Source organism: Oncorhynchus mykiss, chromosome 11 (genome assembly GCF_013265735.2).
Source record: "Oncorhynchus mykiss isolate Arlee chromosome 11, USDA_OmykA_1.1, whole genome shotgun sequence".
Classification (NCBI taxonomy): domain Eukaryota; kingdom Metazoa; phylum Chordata; class Actinopteri; order Salmoniformes; family Salmonidae; genus Oncorhynchus; species Oncorhynchus mykiss.
Genome location: NC_048575.1, coordinates 68951958 through 68978090, shown reverse-complemented (window position 1 = coordinate 68978090; position 26133 = coordinate 68951958). Strand labels below are relative to the sequence as shown.

At 42.1% G+C, this 26133-nt stretch overlaps 1 long non-coding RNA gene across 1 annotated transcript in view; it reads left to right on the top strand.

Annotated features, from left to right (window-relative positions):
- The window catches only part of LOC110536294, a 57789-nt gene that overhangs the window by 13651 nt on the left and 18005 nt on the right, over positions 1–26133 (top strand). The window contains exon 3 of the long non-coding RNA XR_002475398.2: positions 22639–22753. This is a non-coding gene — a long non-coding RNA (uncharacterized LOC110536294). The remainder of the gene's footprint in view (positions 1–22638; positions 22754–26133) is intronic.

Here is a 26133-nt window from a genome sequence, read left to right as displayed (position 1 = left end):
TCGATAGAGTGGTTGGGTAAATAACGTGGTGTGTTTTGATAGAGTGGTTGGGTAAATTATGTGGTGTGTTTTGATAGAGTGGTTAGGTAAATAATGTGGTGTGTTTTGATAGAGTGGTTGGGTAAATAACGTGGTGTGTTTTGATAGAGTGGTTGGGTAAATAACGTGGTGTGTTTTGATAGAGTGGTTGGGTAAATAACGTGGTGTGTTTTGATAGAGTGGTTGGGTAAATTACGTGGTGTGTTTTGATAGAATGGTTGGGTAAATAACGTGGTGTGTTTTGATAGAGTGGTTGGGTAAATGACGTTGTGTGTTTTGATAGAGTGGTTGAGTAAATGATGTGGTGTGTTTTGATAGAGTGGTTGGGTAAATAACATGGTGTGTTTTGATAGAGTGGTTGGGGAAATGACGTGGTGTGTTTTGATAGATTGGTTAGGTAAATGACGTGGTGTGTTTTGATAGAGTGGTTAGGTAAATGACGTGGTGCGTTTTGATAGAGTGGTTCGGTAAATGACGTGGTGTGTTTTGATAGAGTGGTTGGGTAAATGACGTGGTGTGTTTTGATAGAGTGGATAGGTAAATGACGTGGCGTGTTTTGATAGAGTGGTTAGGTAAATGACGTGGTGTGTTTTGATGGAGTGGTTGGGTAAATTACGTGGATTGTTTTGAGTCAAACATGACGGAGAGTAAGACAGGGGAACAGATTTCAAAACGGAAACGTGACTCTTCTACAGACACAGACGATTTAATATTTTCACCACAGGGAATGGTAAAGGTCGAAACCGATATGTTAAAATCAATAAATGACAAACTATACTTGAATTAGTCAATAAGGATATAAAAGAGTTGAAGGCAAGCCTTGAGATGAGTGATGAAAAAGCTGCGACATTGGAGAAGGAAACACACAAGCTAAAAGGGATAGTCAATAAGATTGAACCCAAAATGAATTAAATTAAAAAGGAGAACACCGTTCTGAGGGAAGCCTTACTGGACATACAAACTAGATCAATGAGAGAGAATCTGGTACTTACAGGTATCCAGGAGAAAGAAGGAGAAGTTCCTGAATCTGTAGTTAGAGTGTTCCTCCTTACAGCGCTTCAGATCCCACGCGAAGTTATCGACAAAATCCAACTTACACGTGTACACCGCTTCGGACAGAGAGGCCAAAGGTATGACCGCCCAATCGTTGCCAAATTTGCTTCATTTAATGATAAAATAATGGCTAAAACCCTGGGTAAAAGACTTGCTGGGACCAGAATTGGCATGAATGATCAGTTTGCAGAACGACGCAAAGTTCTGTATCCAATTTTCAAAGAAAATAGATTAAAAGCGAAATGAGTAGCTCTAGTCGTTGATAAACTATATATTGACAACCAGTTGTTCAGAGACACAAAGACTACGCCATGGTTATTTTAAAAATTACTAAGTTCTCATAGATGAGGAAAATAAACACAATTCTAGCCCGGTTATGGATTGTAACAATAAAATAAAAAATATAGCTTCTCTATATATCTTCACATATAACTAATTGAACAGACAAGCACTAATTCAACATAGTGAAGATAAAAACTAAGTCAACAGAAAACACAGTATGTGTGGTGTGTGTTTATTTTTATTTGTTTTGAAAGTTGAGAGTAATGAAATGGTTGCATATCCCAGGGCCAATGTATTGCTGTGGGCTGGGGTATGAGAGGGCTTTCAATGTTGTGCAGATGATGGATATACAGTGGGGCAAAAAAGTATTTAGTCAGTCACCAATTGTGCAAGTTCTCCCACTTAAAAAGCTGAGAGAGGCCTGTAATATTCATCATAGGTACACTTCAACTATGACAGACAAAAAGAGAAAAAAAAATCCAGAAAATCACATTGTAGGATTTTTTATGATTTTTTTTGCAAATTATGGTGGAAAATAAGTATTTGGTCAATAACAAAAGTTTATCTCAATACTTTGTTGCATACCCTTTGTTGGCAATGACAGAGGTATAATAATTATTTTAGCAAAAATGTTTATTTTTAATTTACAATCTGTAGAAGCTATGAGAATAGGAATGTTCAATTATTTTGTGAAGCATCACAGCACAGTTGAAAAATATATGGCAAATAGAAATCCGAAATGGATGATGTTGAGAGATAGATGGGAGGGGTTGAATGGAGCTGAAGGGTGGGACTAATAACAAGATAACCAATGTAAAGCATACAGGGTCTTTAAAATGTATACATGCTCAGAACTTTTGTGAAATAGCAGAGTTACAAATAGAAATCAAACTGGATGGACATCAGAAATAGAGGAAGGACTAAGAACAAACAAGAGAGAACTATTGTAAAGTAGACTGTGTCTGTAAAATGTGTATAAGATGTATAAATTGAAGGTAAAAGCAGAAGTGTTTATTAGTTTACTCGAATTGGGGGATCGGTGGTAGGGTTTGCGGGGAATATTAAAAAAGGTATATTATTTTTTAAAAGTATGTATGTCTATATAGGTATGTGTATGTATATATGTGTATGTGTATGCATGTGTGTATGGATATATATATTTACCCCAAAAATATGGGTGATTGTAAATGATGCAGACAATTACATTGGAAGCAACATTCTTTCTGCAATATTAAGCTGATCTACCCCGTAGAAATAAAAGGACCCAGTGTTCTGTGGGAAATTGAGTCAAAACTTTCACATAAAACCTAAAGTGGTGATTCAGGCATCACTTCATTCATAGGCTTTCACGGGCACAGTACTGTGTGTGTGTGTGTGTGTGTGTGTGTGTGTGTGTGTGTGTGTGTGAATGGGGTGGACTAAGTGCTAAAACATCTGTCTGTGCTGGTAATGATCGAGGAGCCGACGGGACCTTCAGACCGCCCGACGCAATTAGCCTCCTCAACACACACACACACACACACACACACACACACACACACACACACACACACACACACACACACACACACACACACACACACACACACACGAGAGCTTTATGTTACTGGGCCCATAGACGCCAGGGATTATGGAAGCGCCCGCACATGAATCCAGAAACTATACTTCTCTGAGATGTATCTTTGTGTTTGTGCTGGCGGTTTAACTCATTGATGATGTCTTTGTTAGTTGGACTAGTTTGGACGGACCATTAGGTGGTGGGAGGGGGTTCGGGGGGGGGGGGGGGGGGGGGGGGATTTCATTTTCTCTCCTTTTGAATGGTAGGTTTAAACATTAAGAACACCTGCTCTTTCCATAACATAGAATTACCAGATGAATCCAGGTGAAGCTATGATCCCTTATTGATGTCAATCAGAGTAGATGAAGGGGAGGAGACAGGTTAAAGAAGGATTTTTAAGCCTTGAGATATTTGAGATATGGATTGTGTATGTGTGCCATTCAGAAGGTGATTGAGCAAGACAAAACACTTTGAAAGGGGAATAGTTGTAGACACACCGGTTTGTGTCAAGAACTCCAAGGCCGCTGGGTTTTCCACGCTCAACAGTTTCCTGTGGGTTTAAGAATGGCCCACCACCCAAAGGACATCCAGCCAACTTGATACAACTGTGGGAAGCATTGGAGTCAATATGTGCCAGCATCCCTGTGGAACTCCCTCCCACTCACTCACTCACTCACTCATTCACTCACTCACTCACTCACTCACTCACTCACACGGGTACACACACACACATTCCAGACCATGACCCAGTTTGCCAGACATGCCACAGAATCCAAGTCTGTACTGAACGCCAGGCTGTTTTGAATATCATGTGTTATTTTCCTCTGTTAAATTGGCTGTGGTTGCATTATGATGTTATACTATGAGAAACTTCGGTATGGATCGCTTCACTAATGAGCTGCATTCCTCATTTCGAAGTAAACAAGTGTCTTTCACTTACTCAGATTAACAGGCACACATATCACTCTACCAGATAGACTCTGGTAACGTGTACCCATCCACCCTCAAACATGATGTGTACCCATCCACCCTCAAACATGACGTGTACTCATCCACCCTCAAACATGACGTGTACCCATCCACCCTCAAACATGATGTGTACCCATCCACCCTCAAACATGATGACCCATCCACCCTCAAACATGACGTGTACCCATCCACCCTCAAACATGACGTGTACCCATCCACCCTCAAACATGACGTGTACCCATCCACCCTCAAACATGACGTGTACCCATCCACCCTCAAGCATGATGATCCATCCACCCTCAAACATGACGTGTACCCATCCACCCTCAAACATGATGTGTACCCATCCACCCTCAAACATGACATGTACCCATCCACCTTCAAACATGATGACCCATCCACCCTCAAACATGATGACCCATCCACCCTCAAACATGACATGTACCCATCCACCCTCAAACATGATGACCCATCCACCCTCAAACATGATGACCAATCCACCCTCAAACATGACGTGTACCCATCCACCCTCAAACATGACATGTACCCATCCACCCTCAAACATGATGTGTACCCATCCACCCTCAAACATGATGACCCATCCACCCTCAAACATGATGACCCATCCACCCTCAAACATGATGTGTACACATCCACCCTCAAACATGATGAGCCATCCACCCTCAAACATGACGTGTACCCATCCACCCTCAAACATGACGTGTACCCATCCACCCTCAAACATGACGTGTACCCATCCACCCTCAAACATGACGTGTACCCATCCACCCTCAAACATGACGTGTACCCATCCACCCTCAAACATGATGTGTACCCATCCACCCTCAAACATGATGACCCATCCACCCTCAAACATGATGACCCATCCACCCTCAAACATGATGACCCATCCACCCTCAAACATGATGACCCATCCACCCTCAAACATGACGTGTACCCATCCACCCTCAAACATGATGACCCATCCACCCTCAAACATGATGACCCATCCACCCTCAAACATGATGACCCATCCACCCTCAAACATGATGACCCATCCACCCTCAAACATGATGACCCATCCACCCTCAAACATGATGACCCATCCACCCTCAAACATGATGTGTACCCATCCACCCTCAAACATGATGTGTACCCATCCACCCTCAAACATGATGACCCATCCACCCTCAAACATGATGTGTACCCATCCACCCTCAAACATGATGTGTACCCATCCACCCTCAAACATGATGTGTACCCATCCACCCTCAAACATGATGTGTACCCATCCACCCTCAAACATGATGACCCATCCACCCTCAAACATGATGACCCATCCACCAGACGGCATCCCAATAACCTCACAGACGTGTGAAAGAGTGAATGAAAAGATATTTCTGCTAGAATTGCCTCTGTTTTGTTTATAATGTACCTGATATCAGGGTTGATCATTCTAAAGGACGTTTTTAATGGTGCGGGCAGTCAGACAGACAACTTCGGGATTACACAATTGTTTTTCTCCCGCTGATTTTATAAATTCAAATTCATTGTTTATTCATTCCTCTCCTCTCCCAATTTGGGCCATGCGTGTGTTTGTGCTGTGCCGAATGCAGGCTGCATGGGGCTGCAATGGGGAGTGTGAGGCGAGCTGATGAATAATAATGTTTTTAACTATAAATAAATAATAAAGGAATTTCAACTTGTTTTCGTTTAAAATTAGATTTTTTGGAGTCCAAGTGAATTTTTGCACAGCCCTACAAAAGCAACAAAGGCAAATACCTAGATATACAGTATGTTGTTTATATAATGTAGCAAACCTACGCCTATACATTTGCTGCATGCAAATAAAGACAAATGTACCTTTATTTTAATTTAACCAGGTAGTTCCCCTTTATTCAACTAGATGGGCCTAATTGATATGAAAATTGAATAGATGGAGCAAAACATCTAATATCATGCAAGCAACCTATAATCTACAGAAATGAATGAAAGGGGTGATTTTCGCCGTACACCGGCTACAAACACACCTGCTCTTGTTTCATTTAGCTATGTTGGTTCTTTCCATGATATTGTGAAATGTTGTTTGTTAAAACAGTACAAAACAATTCATCTCAAACAACATATCATATCATGGCACGCAGGCTACAAACACCCGTAGTAGTGATTACGTCTTGTCCATATGCTTTTAATGATAGCAACATTTTTGACCCCCAAATTGCGTCTTCTTAAGATGCTGGAGGAAACTGCACATGAGGAAGTTAATTAGGCAACCAAAGAGCTCATTATGACTTTGGGCCTTGAGGGTGGAGCCCACTGATGAAGAGCCAGGACCCTCACAGCCAAATAGACCAATGGTCAGTTCTCCGACTGGAGCAGAAAACATTACGCCCGAGTCAAGACAACTATAAAACAAAGTAAAAGACTATATGTCAGTCAAACTCGATCCCAGTCTAACAACCAGACTTGGCACTGTTTTGTTTTTGTGGCAGGCACAGAGATTTCACCCGATGCTCAGCAACCTTGCCCACCAAGGCTTCTAGTGCCCCCTCCGAGCGGGCGTTGGTGTGTGTGTGAGAGACTCAAAACAACCTCATTCTCCACGGGCATTTAAAGTGATGGATAAAAGGCCTATAGCCTAATTCACTGTGTTTGTTTCATTAAGAAGTGCCTTTGTGTTTAGCTCTGTTAGGCATGAGATGTTTTGTTCAGTTTTAACAAACATAGTTTTGATATGTGACCTTTATTTAACTAGGCAAGTCAGTTAAGAACAAATTATTATTTACAATGACGGCCTACCCCGGCCAAACCCTAACCCAGATCCAGACAACACTGGGCCAATTGTGCGCCACCCTATGGGACTTCCAATCACGGCCAGTTGTAATACAGCCTGGAATCGAACCAGGGTCTGTAGTCATGCCTCTAGCACTGAAATGCAGGGCCTTAGACTGCTGCGCCACTCGGGAGCCAGAAGAAAGAACTTAGACCCATGCCAACCCACCACAACCGGACCGCAGATACGCCACCACCCCCGCCCCGCCGATACACACACTAGCCACTAATACCACCACCTAGATGCATCATAGCCATTGTACACTAATGCAGTACTATTTTCAGAGTGCTACAGAACACATACACACTGTTAGAAGACTTCTACAGAACACACACACACTCTTAGAAGAGTTCTACAGAACACACACACACACCGTTAGAAGACTTCTACAGAACACACACACACTGTTAGAAGACTTCTACAAAACACACACACTGTTAGAAGACTTCCACAGAACACACACACACTGTTAGAAGAGTTCTACAGAACACACACACACTGTTAGAAGAGTTCTACAGAACACACACACTGTTAGAAGACTTCTACAAAACACACACACTGTTAGAAGACTTCCACAGAACACACACACACTGTTAGAAGAGTTCTACAGAACACACACACACTGTCAGAAGACTTCCACAAAACAAACACTGTTAGAAGACTTCTACAGAACACACACACACTGTTAGAAGACTTCTACAGAACACACACACACTGTTAGAAGAGTTCTACAGAACACACACACACTGTTAGAAGAGTTCTACAGAACACACACACACTGTCAGAAGACTTCCACAGAACAAACACTGTTAGAAGACTTCCACAGAACAAACACTGTTAGAAGACTTCTACAGAACACACACACACACTGTTAGAAGAGTTCTACAGAACACACACACACTGTTAGAAGACTTCTACAGAACACACACACACTGTTAGAAGACTTCTACAGAACACACACACACTGTTAGAAGAGTTCTACAGAACACACACACACTGTTAGAAGACTTCTACAGAACACACACATACTGTTAGAAGACTTCTACAGAACACACACACTGTTAGAAGACTTCTACAAAACACACACACTGTTAGAAGACTTCTACAGAACACACACACACTGTTAGAAGACTTCTACAGAACACACACACACTGTTAGAAGAGTTCTACAGAACACACACACACTGTTAGAAGAGTTCTACAGAACACACACACACTGTCAGAAGACTTCCACAAAACAAACACTGTTAGAAGACTTCTACAGAACACACACACACTGTTAGAAGACTTCTACAGAACACACACACTGTTAGAAGACTTCTACAGAACACACACACACTGTTAGAAGACTTCTACAGAACAAACACTGTTAGAAGACTTCTACAGAACACACACACACTGTTAGAAGACTTCTACAGAACACACACAAACACTGTTAGAAGACTTCTACAGAACACACACACACTGTTAGAAGACTTCTACAGAACACATACTGAATCATCATGATTGAACAACTTCCCATTATCTGAAGCTTAGAATAAAACACAGAAGGTATAAATAATAGCTAGAAAACTCACTGAGACATAAAACACTGGCTGGTTGCTTCTCAGGGGGGGGGGGGGGGGGGGGGGCTGGCTGGCTTCACTCTGTCAAAGTAGTAGACAGCACAACAATAGACAGCACAGTGAACCAGGAAAAAGAGACCCCATGCATTTGGGAGTAAAGAGAATGTTAAGTAATCAAATTCTACCTTATTGGAGGAGCAGTTCTCAGCATCTCACTTTTTTCTAGCTTAGCGCAAAGGATCACAGTTGTTTTAGCTACAGATTATAAATATAGGAACATAGTGGAGAGAACAGCTTTCTAGTCAGGCTGAATCATCATTAATTTAAATAATAAAGACTCACTAAAGTAAGTAGTAGGGCTCAAACAAAAGTTAACCTGTTAAATTTAATGTAAATACACAGGATTACCAGGCCTTGTTCTCCGAGCATGCGCTGTCCAACTGGCAAGTGTCTATCACTGACATTTCCAACCTGTCCCTGGTCGAGTCTGTAATACCAACATGTTTCAAGCAGACCACCAAAGCAGACCACCTTGGTCCCTGTGGCCAAGAAGACCAAGGTAACCTGCCAAATGACTACCGTTCCGTAGCACTCATGTCTGTGGTCATGAAGTGTTTTGAAAGGCTGGTCATGGCTCACATCAACACCATGATCCCAGAAACCCTAGCCTCACTCCAATTTGCATACCGCCCCAACAGATCCAGAGATGACACAATCTCTATTGCACTCCACGCTGTCCTTTCCCACCTGGACAAAAGGAACACCTACGTGAGAATATTATTCATTGACTACAGCTCAGCGTTCAACACGCCCTCAAAGCTCATCAATAAGCTAAGGACCCTGGGACTAAACACCTCCCTCTGCAACTGGATCCTGTACTTCCTGACAGGCCTCCCCCAGGTGGTAAGGGCAGGCAGAAATACATCTGCCAAACTGATCCTCAACACGGGGGCCCCTCAGGGGTGCGAGGTTAGCCCCTCCTGTACTCTCTGTTCACTCATGACTGCGTGGCCAAGCATGACTCCAACGCCATCATTTAGTTTGCCGACAACCCAAAGGTGGTAGGCCTGATCACCGACAACGATGAGACAGCCTATAGGGAGGAGGTCAGAGACATGGAAGTCTGGTGCCATGACAACAACCTTTCCCTCAACGTGATCAAGACAAAGGAGATGATCGTGGACTACAGGAAAAGGAGGGCAGAGCACACCCCCATTCTCATCGATGGGGCTGTAGTGGAGCAGGATGAAAGCTTCGAGTTCCTTGGTGTTCACATCACCAACAAACTATCATGGTCCAAACACACCAAGGCAGTCGTGATGAGGGCACGACAACGCCTATTGCCCCTCAGGAGACTGAAAATTTGTCATGGGTCCTCAGATCCTCAAAAAATTCTACAGCCTTACCAATCGAGAGCATCCTGACTGCTTGCATCAGTCCCTGGTATGGCAACTGCTCGGCCTCCGACCGCAAGGCACTACAGAGGGTAGTGTGGACGGCCTAGTACATCACTGGGGCTAAGCTTCCTGCCATCCAGGATCTCTATACCAGATGGTGTCAGAGGAAGGCCCTAAAAATTGTCAAAGACTCCAGCCACCCTAGTCATAGACTGTTCTCTCTGCTACCGCACGGCAAGCGGTACCAGAGCCCCAAGTCTAGGTCCAAAAGGATTCTTAACAGCTTCTACCCCCAAGCCATGAGACTGTTGAACAGTTAATCAAATGACTACCCGGACTATTTATATTGACCCCCCCTCTTTTTTTTTTACTATTCTGCTTCTCGCTTTTTATTATCTATTATATATGCATAGTCACTTTACCCCTACCTACATGTACATATTACCTCAATGACCTGGACTAACCTGTACCCCCGCACATTGACTCTATACTGGTACCCCATGTATATAGTCTCATTATTATTATTTTATTGCTACTTTTTATTTTATTTTTTACTTCAGTTTATTTTGTAAATATTTTAATTTTCTTAAAATTGCATTGTTGGTTAAGGGTTTGTAAGTAAGCATTTACACCTGTTGTATTTGGCGCATGTGACAAATACAATTTGATTTGATTTGTAAATGTATATTTCTGCCTCAATAGACATAACCAAAGTAAGAGGGGGGCCATAAACAATAACTAGTAATGATGCATACTCCATGAAAGATGAAAATCTCACCATTCTGTTGAAAATGTTAAGAAATTGCTGAGGTATACTCACTTTTGAGGAAGAAAAGTAGAGCCGCACACTCTAGGAGCTCAGATGCAATATTTGAATAACCAACGTTTGGACAGACAAGCTGTCTTCATCAGGGTACAATGACAAACACTGCGGGTCACTAGTTTATATAGTGTCACACACAGTTGTGTTGGCTGTGTGTGGCTTGATGTCATTGGTTAATTTACAGAATAGAACACATAAAAACATGAATGGACAGCATATGATCATAGATGCATTTTGGCTACATAAGCCTACAAACATTTACAATGAATAGAAAAATCACAATAATCACAAGAATGGCTTCAGATCAAAGTCTACGTTGAGACCGTAGGGAGCAAAGGGTCTTTAAATGAAAGATCCAGGCAGTCTCTCGTTTTAACAATAAATTGTCGAGGTCACCCCCTCTCCTAGGGAGGGTGAGGTGTTCGATGCCGATATAACTGGGTATGTTGAATTTTTGCACCTAATGATGCTCGGAGATTCGTACTTTTAATTCACACTTAACTAGCCAGCACCTCACCTAAACAGGTGTTCTACTCCGCTAGCCAGCATCTCACCTAAACAGGTGTTCTACTCCGCTAGCCAACACCTCTCCTAAACAGGTGTTCTACTCCGCTAGCCAGCACCTCACCTAAACAGGTGTTCTACTCCGCTAGCCAACACCTCTCCTAAACAGGTGTTCTACTCCACTAGCCAGCACCTCATCTAAACAGGTGTTCTACTCCGCTAGCCAGCACCTCATCTAAACAGGTGTTCTACTAGGCTAGCCAACACCTCTCCTAAACAGGTGTTCTACTCCGCTAGCCAGCACCTCACCTAAACAGGTGTTCTACTCCGCTAGCCAGCACCTCATCTAAACAGGTGTTCTACTCCGCTAGCCAGCACCTCACCTAAACAGGTGTTCTACTCCGCTAGCCAGCACCTCACCTAAACAGGTGTTCTACTCCACTAGCCAGCACCTCACCTAAACAGGTGTGTGTTTCTTTCGCCTCCAGAATACTCACTTTTGAGGACACAAACTCAAGTACATAATAAAAATACAATGAAAATATGGAAATATGAAATATCCTATATGATGTAGTTCCTATGAGATCAAGAGTGGCAATTGTCTGTCTCTCTCCATGACCCTGTATGCATAAACAAATCATCATCACAGTGTCCAATGTGTGTAGAGAGGACCAGTAAAGCAGTACCAGAACAGTGATGATGAAAGGTTATGTGCTATAGCTGTACAGGGTCATGGAGAGACAGACGTCTTCCATATGGCATCATACTAGTTAGAATTGCAGAACCACTGGAGTGCAGTGCCAGTACAGTAGACTGCAGTAACCAGTATTCTTTGGTTCTGCTATAAGTATTGAACTATTCACACTATTTGTTCTCTTTAGCTAACCTAATATACTGTCACTACTGTTCTATGCTATTGTATTATTTTGCAATAATACATGCTGTTGCATTAGTGTCGATACGCATGTAAAATGAAACAGTCAGTCCTCAAGTGTTTGCGGTTAGAGCGTTGGGCCAGTAACCGAAAATCTCCTGTTTTGAATACCCGAGTCGACAAGGTTAAAATCTGCTGACATGTCCTTGAGCAAGGCACTTAATGCTAATTTGCTCCAGGGGTGCCATACTTCTATGGCTGACCCTGTAAAACAATACATTTCACTGCACCTATCCGGTGCATGTTTTTTGTTATAGTGGAAGATTTGTATTTGTCCTCCATTGTTTTACTATTGATAGATATGTCCTCTAAGTGATGAGCCAACATGGGCAGGGCCAGTCCTGAACATTTAGAACTTAATGAATTTCAACCAGAATGAATCAGACTTTCACAGGTCATGCAGCCTGAGGTGTTAGACGTGTTCAATAGTTCCACCATGACCTAGGATTTGACCAGAATAGAAAGGTTGTGGCTCCATGTATAGAATCGACTTGTCACTTTTTTCAATACTTCTATGAAAAATGTATAAAAAAATAAAAAATAAAAATATATATATTTTATTTGACACATTCAGGCATTCACACAATCGCACGTTTAACAAGGTGTTAGTAAAGGCGTCTGCATGCTTCCCATTCGAAACAGTTCAGAACACTGTGCATATATTACGATTACATTTTGTGACGTTTTGGTCTTCGGCAAGGGGGATTCTTCAGTTAAGTGTTTGTTGTCATTCAACAAGAGACGACTCGTTTTCTTGCACATTTTTTCTGCACCAAAGATCTTTATATGATGTAAAATCACGCTACTAAGACTTCTGCAAAAACATCCATATTAAAGACAGTTTTATTGAGACTATTTTGGGGAAGTGTATACTGGCTACGGCATCTAAATATGGAGAAACAGTACTATTACTGATTTTTTTCTCATTTTTCAAGCGAAGATCTTATAAGGGAGAATGCGAGCACATTCGCTTGAGTTCGGCTAGGCGCCATACAAAGTGAAGCATGCTGACACTTTAAGTCATGTGTTGGTATGGTGTGATATACAGTATATGGAATGGATTGACAGTTTATAGTTCATGTTGTGAATGTCCCATTTACTGAGAGCAGTCATCTATCTGCTAGTCACTCATTGTCTGTCCCTCCATTCAAAATAAATCAAGAAGCATTGTCTGTGGATGAGACTGTGTGTGTGTCTCGAAATCAGGCTTAGCATACCTTGTAATCAAGATGAACATTTTACACACACACAAACAAAAGGACATCTTGCTGAGAAGGGCCAGATAAATAAGAGGGTGGGGAGGTACGGAGGGACGAGAATGACATACATTAAAGAGGGAAATGGAAAGAGAGCGCGCGATAGAGAGTGTAACCCTAGTACCTGTAGCAGGGGCTGAGGCGTTTAGCTGGTGGTGCCAGAGAGCTTTTACCAGTCTGTGGTCAGACAGAAATTAAAGGCAATGGAGCGATTGAATGGTCAGTCACACACACACACACACACACACACACACACACACACACACACACACACACACACACACACACACACACAAACACAAACACACACACACACACACACACACACACAGACACAAACACACACACACACACAGTTGAATGGACTTTGAGAAATCACTGTTAGATGTTATAATGTCACAGTGATTCCACGTCTCCATCACCCATAATGCAGAGTGACTGAACGAGCATTCTGACACACACACACACTCACACCGCTGGAAAGAAGGAAAGGAGGGAGGGAGGGATGGAGGGAGGGAAGGAGGGAGGGAGGGAGGGAGGGGGAGAGAAACACATAGCTCATTAAAATACAGATGTGACTTACAGTGAGGGAAAAAAGTATTTGATCCCCTGCTGATTTTGTACGTTTGCCCACTGACAAAGACATTATCAGTCTATAATTTTAATGGTAGGTTTATTTGAGCAGTGAGAGACAGAATAACAACAAAACAATCCAGAAAAACGCATGTCAAAAATGTTATAAATTGATTAGCATTTTAATGAGGGAAATAAGTATTTGACCCCTCTGCAAAACATGACTGAGCACTTGGTGGCAAAACCCTTGTTGGCAATCAGAGGTCAGATGTTTCTTGTAGTTGGCCACTAGGTTTGCACACATGTCAGGAGGGATTTTGTCCCACTCCTCTTGGCAGATCTTCTCCAAGTCATTAAGGTTTCGAGGCTGACGTTTGGCAACTCCACAGATTTTCTATGGGATTAAGGTCTGGAGACTGGATGGGCCACTCCAGGACTTTAATGTGCTTCTTCTTGAGCCACTCCTTTGTTGCCTTGGCCGTGTGTTTTGGGTCATTGTCATGCTGGAATACCCATCCACAACCCATTTTCAATGCCCTGGCTGAGGGAAGGAGGTTCTCACCCAAGATTTGACGGTACATGGCCCCGTCCATCGTCCCTTTGATGCGGTGAAGTTGTCTTATCCCCATAGCAGAAAAACAACCCCAAAGCATAATGTTTCCATCTCCATGTTTGACGGTGTGGATGGTGTTCTTGGGGTCATAGGCAGCACTCCTCCTCCTCCTCCAAACACTGCGAGTTGAGTTGATTCCAAAGAGCTCCATTTTGGTCTCATCTGACCACAACACTTTCACCCAGTTGTCCTCTGAATCATTCAGATGTTCATTGGCAAACTTCAGAAGGGCATGTATATGTGCTTTCTTGAGCAGGGGGACCTTGCGGGCCCAACAGGATATCAGTCCTTCATGGAGTAGTGTGTTACCTCTTGGTGACTATGGTCCCAGCTGCCTTGAGATCATTGACAAGATCCCCCCGTGTAGTTCTGGGCTGATTCCTTACCGTTCTCATGATCATTGCAACTCCGCGAGATGAGATCTTGCATGGAGTCCCAGGCCAAGGGAGATTGACAGTTATTTTTCTTCCATTTGCGAATAATCGCACCAACTGTTGTCACCTTCTCACCAAGCTGCTTGGCGATGGTCTTGTAGCCCATTCCATCCTTGTGTAGGTCTACAATCTTGTCCCTGACATCCTTGGAGAGCTCTTTGGTCTTGGCCATGGTGGAGAGTTTGGAATCTGATTGATTGATTGCTTCTGTGGACAGGTGTCTTTTATACACTAACAAACTAATCTCAGTTTGTTACCTGTATAAAAGACACCTGGGAGCCAGAAATCTTTCTGATTGAGAGGGGGTCAAATACTTATTTCCCTCATTAAAGTGCAAATCAATTTATAACATTTTTGACATGTGTTTTTCTGGATTTTTTTGTTGTTATTCTGTCTCTCACTGTTCAAAGAAACCTACCATTAAAATTATAGACTGAGCATTTCTTTGTCAGTGGGCAAACGTACAAAATCAGCAGGGGATCAAATACTTTTTTCCCTCACTGTATACCTATACAGATATTTTGGGAGGTGTTTGAAGCAAAAGCATTGATAACAACCACATCAGTCAACATTACACTTCAGATGGATACCATGATAGCAGTGATTAGTAGAAGGTAGGGTTTACTGTAAATCTCTCTCAATTAGCATTTTTTGGGGGGGAAAGAAAGATTGAGAGAGGGGTGGAGAGAGAGAGAGAGAACAGGTCAAAGATAAAGAAGCTCTCACTGTCTGTCTGTCTTTCTCGCTCTCTGTCTCTGTTTATCTTCTGTCATTTCTATAGTGAAATAACAGGCAGGTCACCCGTGATACAAGGCAGTTTTCGACGTCCATCCATGTCTGAGAGTGTCGGAGATTACGTGGAAATTGACCACTATGGGCAACAGTGAGCACTACCACCTTCAAGTAGTCTTCAGTTCGGTTTTGCAAGGGATTTGGGTGTGGGGATGGTGGATGTATGTAAGCATCTGTCTCTGAGTCAAATGGTTGCATGTTCAAATCTGGTGATGAAAAGTAGCATTTTGAGATTTTTGTTTTAAAAGTTCATCCATGTTTCTCAAATGTCAAATTTCAAAGTTGTTCCGAACATCAATTTTCAAATAGTTTAAGGCATCGTTTCCTAATCTCAGTCCTTGGGACCCCAAGGGGAGCACTTTTGTTTTTGCCGTAACACTACACGGCTGATTCAAATGATCAAACGTTGATGATTAGTTGATTACTTGAATCATCTGTGTAATGCTAGGGTAAAAAAAAAAAACATGCACCCCTTGGGGTCCCGAGGAACGAGTTTGGGAAACCCTGGTATAAGGTCTAAGATGAAGTTTGAATCCAACGATAGAAAGTCAGAATTAGACGTTCATCCATGTTTCTCAAATTTCAAAGTTGTTCCAAACGTCAAATTTGGCGTTAACTCCAAATTGTTAAGGTTAGGGTTAAGTTTAGGCATTATATAAAATATCAGAAACAACTTTCTATTGCTGGATAGGAACTTGCAAACTTTGGAATCAGAGGAACACGCTTACGCCCATCCCCCGTCCACAACTCCCTAGCAAAACCGAAGCCGACTTGAAGGTAACAGCTCTCACTGTTACACACACACACACACACACACATACACACACACACACACACACACACACACATACACACACACACACACACACACACATACACACACACACACACACACACACACACACACATACACACACACACACACACACACATACACACACACACACACACAAGGAGAGACTGAGACATAGGATGCACTGTATATGTTAGGGAAGCTACATTAATTTCCTGTGTTTGCTAAACATGTCATAAGCTTCCTTTGGTATTGTGCTGTTAGCTGTCCCTTGATGACGTGTGTGTCTGTGTCTGTGTGTCTGTGTGTGTGTGTCTGTGGGAGGAGCATTCAATAGATCATGGTAATGTAAAAGTATAACTCACAATTGTATCAGGGTTGCTGGATTTTTCTTATTTCACCAGCATATTTCCCTAAGATCCTCTGAAGCAGTCGCTTTCAAACTTTTCTTGCCCAGGGATCCTGATATGATAGCAAAAACGTTTTAAAATCACTTATTGTCTTATCATCAGGTGAATGATAATGGCAAGTAGAAATAATCCACATTTAAAATGAATTGATATTTGTATACAGTTTCATGGTTTCATTATTTTGCCCTCCCCACAGTTCATTTGAAGAGGAGGTATAAAACCCTAACATAGTCTGTTAACTAGACAGGTCAAGATTTCTTGGCACATTTTTACATTGAGCTAAGAGAAAATATTGGTTAGTTCTCAAATATGCTATTATTTAAAGATATAGTTGAATACACTCAGCTACTGTTTTATTATTGTTTTATTACTACTTATTACTTATTACCCTAGTTATTAGTGTATTAGGGCAGTCTCATCTGTCATGGTGCCTTCTTATTCTGGGATTTCACTGTGCCCCTGTGTGTGGAGACACCAATCTGCATGTTTGATATCAGTGGATATTAAATCATGTTTCACTAATATCCCAAACACCAAATCACACTACAAAATGAATGATGATGGTTCCCCTAGTCCAGCTGTTTTGAGCTGATGAGGCTGAAACCCAATTTTAGACAAGGCTAGAGGGCTACACGATGGGACTAACTAACCACTTTAGAGGGGGACATAAACAGGAAAATTAAGATATTTGGGGGGGGGGGGGGGGGGGGGGTTCATACCAAGTGTTTATTTGTGTTCATTTTGGAGAAGGAGTTGTGGAGTGTTGAGAGATGTAGGATATATGGAATGGAAGGATGGATGAAATGTCTCTTTCATTTGGAGGAGTTGAAGCAGACCACAAAGACCAACAGATCATGGTGCTAAGTGGCTCTGCAACACTCAAACGTACACACAGAACACACACACACACACACGCAGTGTTTGATCTCATCCCTCGGTCAGGGCTGAGACTAACAATAGCCTCAATAGTCTTGTGTTGAAAGCATTTCCCCACTAGAGTGGGAAACCTATCCCCTGTCTTGGCCCTACACATAAGCTCACGTGAACCACTCACACATATTGTGTGTGTGTTCGTGCGTATGCTTGACTTTGTGTGCTCGTGCATGTGAGAGTGAGAGAGAGAGTGAGAGAGAGAGTGTGTGAGAGAGAGTGAGAGAGTGAGAGTTAGAGTGTGAGAGAGAGTGTGAGAGAGTGTGTGAGAGAGAGAGAGAGAGAGAGAGAGAGAGAGAGAGAGACAGAGAGAGAGAGAGAGAGAGATATTAGGGGTTTTATGACCAGATTCCTCTGGCTTTTCAAAGGTTCCCTGGCAGAGAAGAGGATAATGGGTGGGCCTCTCAGAGACCTTTAAATATGGAGGGACTTAACAGTCACCTCTCACAAAATGGAGGGACCTAACAGTCAGTTCTCACAAAATGGAGGAGTGGTGAGGTGAGGAGAGCAAGACAGAAAAACAGACAGACAGAGATGTCAAATTGTCTTTTTACCAAATGACTGTGCAACAGACCATGTATTCACCCTGCACCCCCCAATTAACAAATAAACAAACCAAAACAAAGTATTTTGATGTTTATTTGACGTCAAAAAAGCTTTTGATTAAATTTGTCATGAGGGTCTGCTAAACAAATTGATGGAATGTGGTGTTGGGGGAAAAACATACAACATTATAAAATCCATGTACACAAAAGTGTGTGGTTAAAACACACATATTTCTTTCCACAGGGCCATTGTGTGAGACAGGGATGCAGCGTAAGCCCCACCCACCCTGCTAGTATCTGAAGTCAAATTTCTACTGTTTTCTGATGATCTGACACTTCTGTCCCCAGCCAAGGAGGGCCTACAGCAGCACCTAGATCTTCTGCACAGATTCTGTCAGTCCTGGGCCCTGACAGTAAATCTCAGTGAAAATAAAATAATGGTGTTGCATAAAATGTCCAATTGCCAAGACCAAAAATACAAATTCCATCTAGACACCGTTGCCCTAGAGCACACAAAAACCATACATACCTCGGCCTAAACGTCAGCGCCACAGGTAACTTCCACAAAGCTGTGGAAAATCTGAGAGACAAGGCAAGAAGGGCCTTCTATGCCATCGAAAGGAATATAACATTTGACTAAACAATTAGGATCTGGCAAAAAATACTTGAATCAGTTATAGAACCCATTATGGGAAGCCCTTTATGGTTGTGAGGTCTGGGGTCCGCTCACCAACCAAAATGAGACAAACACCAAGTTGAGACTCTGCATGCAGAATTCTGCAAAAATATCCTCTGTGTACAACGTAAAATATAATTAATAATTAATGCAGAAAATAATTAGGCCGATACACTGTAATTAGCAAAATCCAGAAAAGAAGAGTTAAATTCTACAATCACCTATAAGAAAGCGATTCCCAAACCTTCCATAGCAAAGCCATTACCTACAGAGAGATGAACTTGGAGAAGAGTCCCCTAAGCAAGTTGGTCCTGGGGCTCTGTTCATAAACACAAACAGACCCCACAGAGCCCCAGGACACCAACACAATTAGATCCAACCAAATCATGAGAAAACAGAAAGATAATTACTTGACACATTGGAAAGAATTAACAAAAAAACAGAGCAAACTAGAATGCTATTTGGCCCTAAACAGAGAGTACACAGTGGCAGACTACCTGACCACTGTGACTGACCCAAAATTAAGTAAAGCTTTGACTATGTACAGACTCATTGAGCATTTCCTTGCTGTTGAGAAAAGTTGCCATAGACAGACCTGGCTCTCAAGAGAAGACAGGCTATGTGCACACTGCCCACACAATTATTTGGAAACTGAGCTGCACTTCCTAGCCTCCTGCCAAATGTATGGCCATATTAGAGACACACATTTCCCCTAGATTACACAGACCCACAAAGAATTGATTTTTAAATTTTTTTATCAACTCCTATATTTATTGGGTAAAATAACAGTGTCCAATCACAGCAGCAAGATTTGCGACCTGTTGCTACAAGAAAAGGGCAACCATTGAATAACAAACACCATTGTAAATACAATCCATATGTTTATTTATTTCCCCTTTCATACTTTAACTATTTGCACATCATTACAACACAATATATAGACATACTATGACATTTGAAATGTCTTTATTATTTTGTAACTTTTGTAAGTGTAATGTTTACTGTAAATTTGTTATTGTTTATTTCAATTTTGTTTATTATCTATTTCACTTGCTTTGGCAAAATTATGGAAAAGATTCCCATGCTAATAAAGCCCTTGAATTGAAATTGAATTGAGAGATCTATGTGCAGACTATCCACAATATATTACTGTCAGTGTGTAGGCCTGGGATCTCCAACCTTTTCAAGCACGAGAGCTACTTAAAAAAAGAAAACATGTCCTGAGCTGCACATTTTTGTCTAGCTTTCAAATAGGCACATTCTTCTCTTATCCTCTTCCCTTGTCCTTAGTGTACCAGAGAAAGTAGTACACTGTTTTCTGTCAATGTACTTGGTAAAATGATGATTAATTAGTAACTCAAAGGAGAGCTCTATAAAAATATTTGTTTTTCCCCACAAATTCTATTTGATATTTTGCCAAATTAGGTTTTTTATATTTTTCCTGGTTTTATGTTTGTTTCGTTTTTCACTTGCAAAGAATTACAGAGAAACAACGAAATGGGATGTTTTGAGGCAGGGGTCTCCAAAAAATGAGTAGCTCGTGACATGTTGTATTTATCTCTCATGCTAGAAAAGTTTGGAGATCCCTGTTCTGAGGCCATGTCCATGCATAAATCAGATCAGAAGACCATTTTTTTTATGTCTGAAAGAAAACTAACACATTTAAATTTTTTTGTGTAATTCCTCTTTAATAGTGCATCTGACCTTTTAATTGTGAATCTAGTGAGTGAGGAATGTGCCTTCTAACGTGCTGGTTTAGCGATGGTTCTGTACTGCTGCTGTTGCTCATTTCATGGCAATGTGAACAAATACCAAATAATATATACAAATTCTATACTTACTCATGATATACTTCTGCCAGGTAAACCTACCTTTCAGTTAACTGGGAAGATTTTGAGGAAATAATTTCTGTCAACCCACAAGGTAGTTTTCACATCAACTGGCTAAACATGGAGTGATAGACAAACACACGCACCACACAGACAGAGGCAATATTGCTGGAAATTAATTGGCAGATATTGTATTAGGTTTGGCGTTTGAAGCCAATAGTGGCTAACCAGGGGTGGGATAACGTCAATGTTACGTTGATTAGATAATAGCTGGGAACTTGCGGTGTCTGATACTTGTGAGATTTGTTTATGGCAGTTTGCAGTGGAACAAGTGAAAAATGCATGTACGTTCAGAATTGTTAGGCGAGCTACTCATAGGTGGGCTACGAGCTACTGATAACTCTCGACCTGATGGGGAACCCTGGTGTAGGCTATACTGTATTTGTTTGACTTGAGGTTTTGCCAGCCTCTGGTTGTGGATACCATGGTTGGAGGAGTGAAAAATATGAACAGGAGAGGAGAAATGTATTAGAAAAGTTGCATATCTAGGTGTGTGTGTGTATACAAATACACACACACAGACACAGATCAATTTTCATACCTGTCTCTATGGAGCCTATTTGAGAGAACAAGAGCTGGGAAATATGTGTTTGGTCTATCCCAGGGAGAGACAGGCAAGGCTGGGCACAGCTCACAGCACCGTGGGGGCGTCACTCTGGAGGCCCTTTCTGTATATTATCACAGAATACCACATCTCATCATAACACATCATTAATCAACACTACAACAGTGCAAACTTAGAACTGAACATATCTAACATATTCTTCCTTTAATCGTCTCTTTCCTATCTTTCCTATCTTCCTCTGTTCTAGAACTTATTTAGTAATGAATGGAAACCTGCTCTCTTTTTCCATTGAATAATATTTCATGGTCCTAAAGTTTTGGGCATGAGCAGAGAATAACTTTAATCAAAGATGTTCCTTCTTTCACTTGTGGCTGTGTGCTGTTGATAGATTTAGAAGACTCATCATCTCCCCAACGTGTGGTGTTTTAATAAGAGCTGTTTTCACTGTCTCTTTCACTCAGTCTACGGAATAACTCCTCCGCCTTCCTCAATCACCGCTCGGCTTCAAAATATAACATTCCCCCAACGTTTCCCTAACATTCCCTCAACGTTTCCCTGACATTCCCTCAATGTTTCCCTAACACTCCACCAACCTTTCCCTAACACTCCCCCAACCTTTCCCTAACATTCCGCCAATGTTTACCTCTAGTATTTTAATAGCGTTCTAGCTGGACCCGAAGACTTTCAGTCTTTGTGCTAAGCTAGTTAGCATTGGGTCATGAAACTACATCTAACTTCCTTCACACTAGACGCAGATAAAAACTGCATATCCAAATGGTATCCAAGTTCATCTGACTCTGGGGAAGTAGATAAAGGGCGTTGCCAAAATCCATAATCAATGTTTTTATAAAATACCCCTCAAACCAAATTAAATGTCTCCCGATACGGATATTGTACTGGAATTGTAGTACTGTATGTTGTGGAGGTTGACTTGATCTGTATGGCACATTTTCCTGTGAATACTGTAGTCGGGATGATGATTATTACAGGTGTTTGTTAGCTGTACACTTAATGCTTCCCTGTGTGTGTGTGTGTGTGTGTGTGTGTGTGTGTGTGTGTGTGTGTGTGTGTGTGTGTGTGTGTGTGTGTGTGTGTGTGTGTGTGTGTGTGTGTGTGCGAGTGCATGTGGTCATGTAAATCATACTGATGTTGTTGATCATTTTGAGACCCACAAATAACTCTTCCCTTCTATTTACATTGCCTAGGTGACGTCGGAGAAGCTGGTGTTGGTATTGGAGCTTCTGCTGACGGATGGAGCTCAGTGTGACGTCATTGCATACTATCCAGAGAACCTATGATGTACAGAACAAGGACGCTGAGGTAAGACACACACACACACACACACACTTTCATTTGTTCTCACCTCCCATGCAGTGTTTGGTGCTGTGTTATGTTACGTGCAGTATACTATCCAGTATCTACATGATCAATTACATTTTAGTTGAACTGAAGTGAGCATCTTTTGTAGTGATCAATGTAAAAAGACAAAACATCTTAAAGCAGGAATGGAATACATTTGTATCATAGGATGAGTAAGTGCACTCTGCTCATAATATAACTTCCTATACTGACAATGTACTTCACTTCTAAGAATAAAAGACCGTAAAGGATGCGATTGTATTGACCCAGTCTGGCCTTCAGTGGTTCAGCACGAGAATTTCTTTGCAAAGGCCTGTATAGCCTGCCTGGAGGTAGCAGACAAACAGAGAAACTGCAAAATGACAGTGCAAGGACAAATTGGAGTCTCAATTCAATGGCTCAGACACAAGACACATGTGGGAGGAACTCCCGACAATCACGGATTATAAAGGGGAAAGCCAGCCACATCGAGGACACCGACGCCACGCTTCTGGAGAAGCTAGACTGGGTGCTCTCGATCTCTGTGGCCGACGTGAGTAAGATATTCAAGTATGTTATTTCTCGCAAAGGCTGTCGGCCCAGACAACATTTCAAGCCGAAGCCTCAGAGCTTGTGCAGACCAGCTGGCTGGTGTGTTTAGGGACATTTTCAATCTCTCCCTATCCCAGTCTGTTGTCCCCACTTGCTTCAAGATGTCCACAATTTTTCCTGTACCCAAGAAAGCGAAGGTAACTGAACAAAATGAGTATTGCCCCGTAGCATTCACTTCTGTCATCATGAAGTGCTTTGAGAAACTAGTTAAGGATCATATCACCTCCACCTTACCCGACACCCTCTGCGCAATACAATTTGCATACCGCCAAAGATCCACGGATGACGCAATCGACATTACATTGCACACTGCCCTATCCCACCTGAACAAGAAGAATACATACTGTATGTAAGAATGCTGTTCATCAACTACAGCTCAGCCTTCAACACCATAGTCGCCCTCCAAGCTTATCACTAAGCTCAGGGACCTGGGTCTGAACCCATCCCTGTGCAACTGTGTCCTAGACTTCCTGATGGGCTGGCCCTAGGTGGTGAAGTTGGGCAAAATACCTCTGCGGCACTGATCGTCAACAAGGGGGCCCCACAGGGGTGCATGCTCAGCCCCTTCCTTTATTCCCTGTTCACCTATGATTGTGTGACCATAATGTATCCAACTCAATCATTAAGTTTGCTGACGACACAACAGTGGTAGGCCTGATTACTAACAACGACAAGACAGACTACACGGAGCCCTGGTGGAGTGGTGCAGGAAAAATCTCCCTAAACGTCAACAAAAAGAAGGAGCTGATCATGGACTAAAGAAGGCTGAAGAAATTTGTCTTGGCCCCTAAGATCCTCACAAACTTCTGTAGATGCACAATTGAGAGCATTTTGTCAGACTGTATCACCACCTTGTACATCAACTGCACCACCCACCCCCCAGGACATCTGCATGCCCTCCAGGACATCTACAGCAGTTGGTGTCTTAGAAAGTCATCACTAGCCGGCCTCCGCCCAGTACCCTGCCCTGAACCTTAGACACTGTCACTAGCCTGCGACTACCAGTACTCTAACCTGCTGCTACTGTATGTACAGACCGCTGCTACTGTATGTACATTGTCATTGAACACTGGTCACTTTAATAATGTTTATATACAGTTTTACCCATTTTATATGTATATAATGTATCCTAGTCATGGCTCATCCTATATAACTACTGCTGTACACACCACGCTTGTCAAATCAAACTGTATTTGTTGCGTGTTTCGTAAACAACAGGTGTAGACTAACAGTGAAATGCTTAATTACGGACCTTTCCCAACCAACCAATGTTATGATTAGTGCTCTGTCCTTCCATGTAAGTGTTGTAGAATGTGTGTGAGATATGTGTGAGCAGTTAATGTGGTGTGAAGGATAGTGTGTGAGAGCACTGGTTTAACTTCTTATGGCTGCAGGGGCAGTATTGAGTAGCTTGGATGAAAAGGTGCCCATTGTAAATGGCCAGCTCCTCAGTCTCAGTTGCTAATATATGCATATTATTATTAGTATTGGATAGAAAACACTCTAAAGTCTAAAATATTGTCTGTGAGTATAACAGAACTGATATTGCAGGCGAAACCCTGAGGAAACTCAAACCAGGAAGTGGCTTCTATTTTGAAAACTCCAGGTTCCATAGCCTCGCTCTGCTCCATTTAAAGGGATATCAACCAGATTCCTTTTCCCATCGCTTCCTCAAGGTGTCAACAGTCTTCAGACATAGTTTCAGGCTTTTATTTTGAAAAATCAGCCAGAAAGATAACATCGCGTCAAGTGGTCGCATGAGTTTTGCTCGCGCAACAGAGTTTGGACAACCATTGCTTTTCCCTCTCCTACTGATAAAGACATTTGCAGTTGATATATTATCGATTCTATGTTTTAAAAACAACCTGAGGATTGATTATAAAATTATCCCGTTAACAGGATTGCTGCCATAACACGTTAAACGCATGCGTGTGTGATTATGTTTGAGGTGTGTGAGTGATCATGATCATGTGTGTGTGAATGCATGTGGAAGTATATGTCTGTGCCTACGAATGAGTGTGTTTGCATGTACTGAGAGTGAATGCGTGACTGTGGCTAGCTTCCTTTCATGTGGGTCTCATGTGATAGGGTGTGTATGTGTGTGTTTGTAACGGCCATCTGTCGGTCAAGCACACAGGGCACATTGTACCACAGAAGGGCTTGAAGCCCATGCTAGGTTGAAGGGTCCAGAGAGGAAATAAGTATGTTACACCATACCACACCAAGGACACTCCTCATGTGTAGGAGGAGAGGAGAAGAGAGACCTGCAGGGTCGTTTTATAATCAAATCAAATTTTATTTGTCACGTGCGCTGAAATACAACAGCTGTAGACCTTACAGTGAAATGCTTGCTTACAAGCCCCTAACCAACGAAACAGTTCAAGAAATAGAGTTAAGATGTTTACTAAATAAACTAAAGTCAAAAATAAAATTAAAACATTTAAAAAGTTACAATAAAATAACAACAATGAGGCTATACATAGGGGGTACCAGTACCGAGCCAATGTGCGGGGGTACAGGTTAGTCAAAGTAATTTGTATATGTTATTAGGGGTCACTGGGGGAGGTCAATAGTCTGGGTGGCCATTTGATTAATTGTTCACCAGCCTTATTGCTTTGGCGTAGAAGCTGTTAAGGAGCTTTTTGGTCCTAGACCTGGCGCTCCGGTACTGCTTGCTGTGCGGTGGCAGAGAGAACAGTCTATGACTTGGGTGACTGGAGTCTTTGACAATTTTTGGGGCCTTCCTCTAA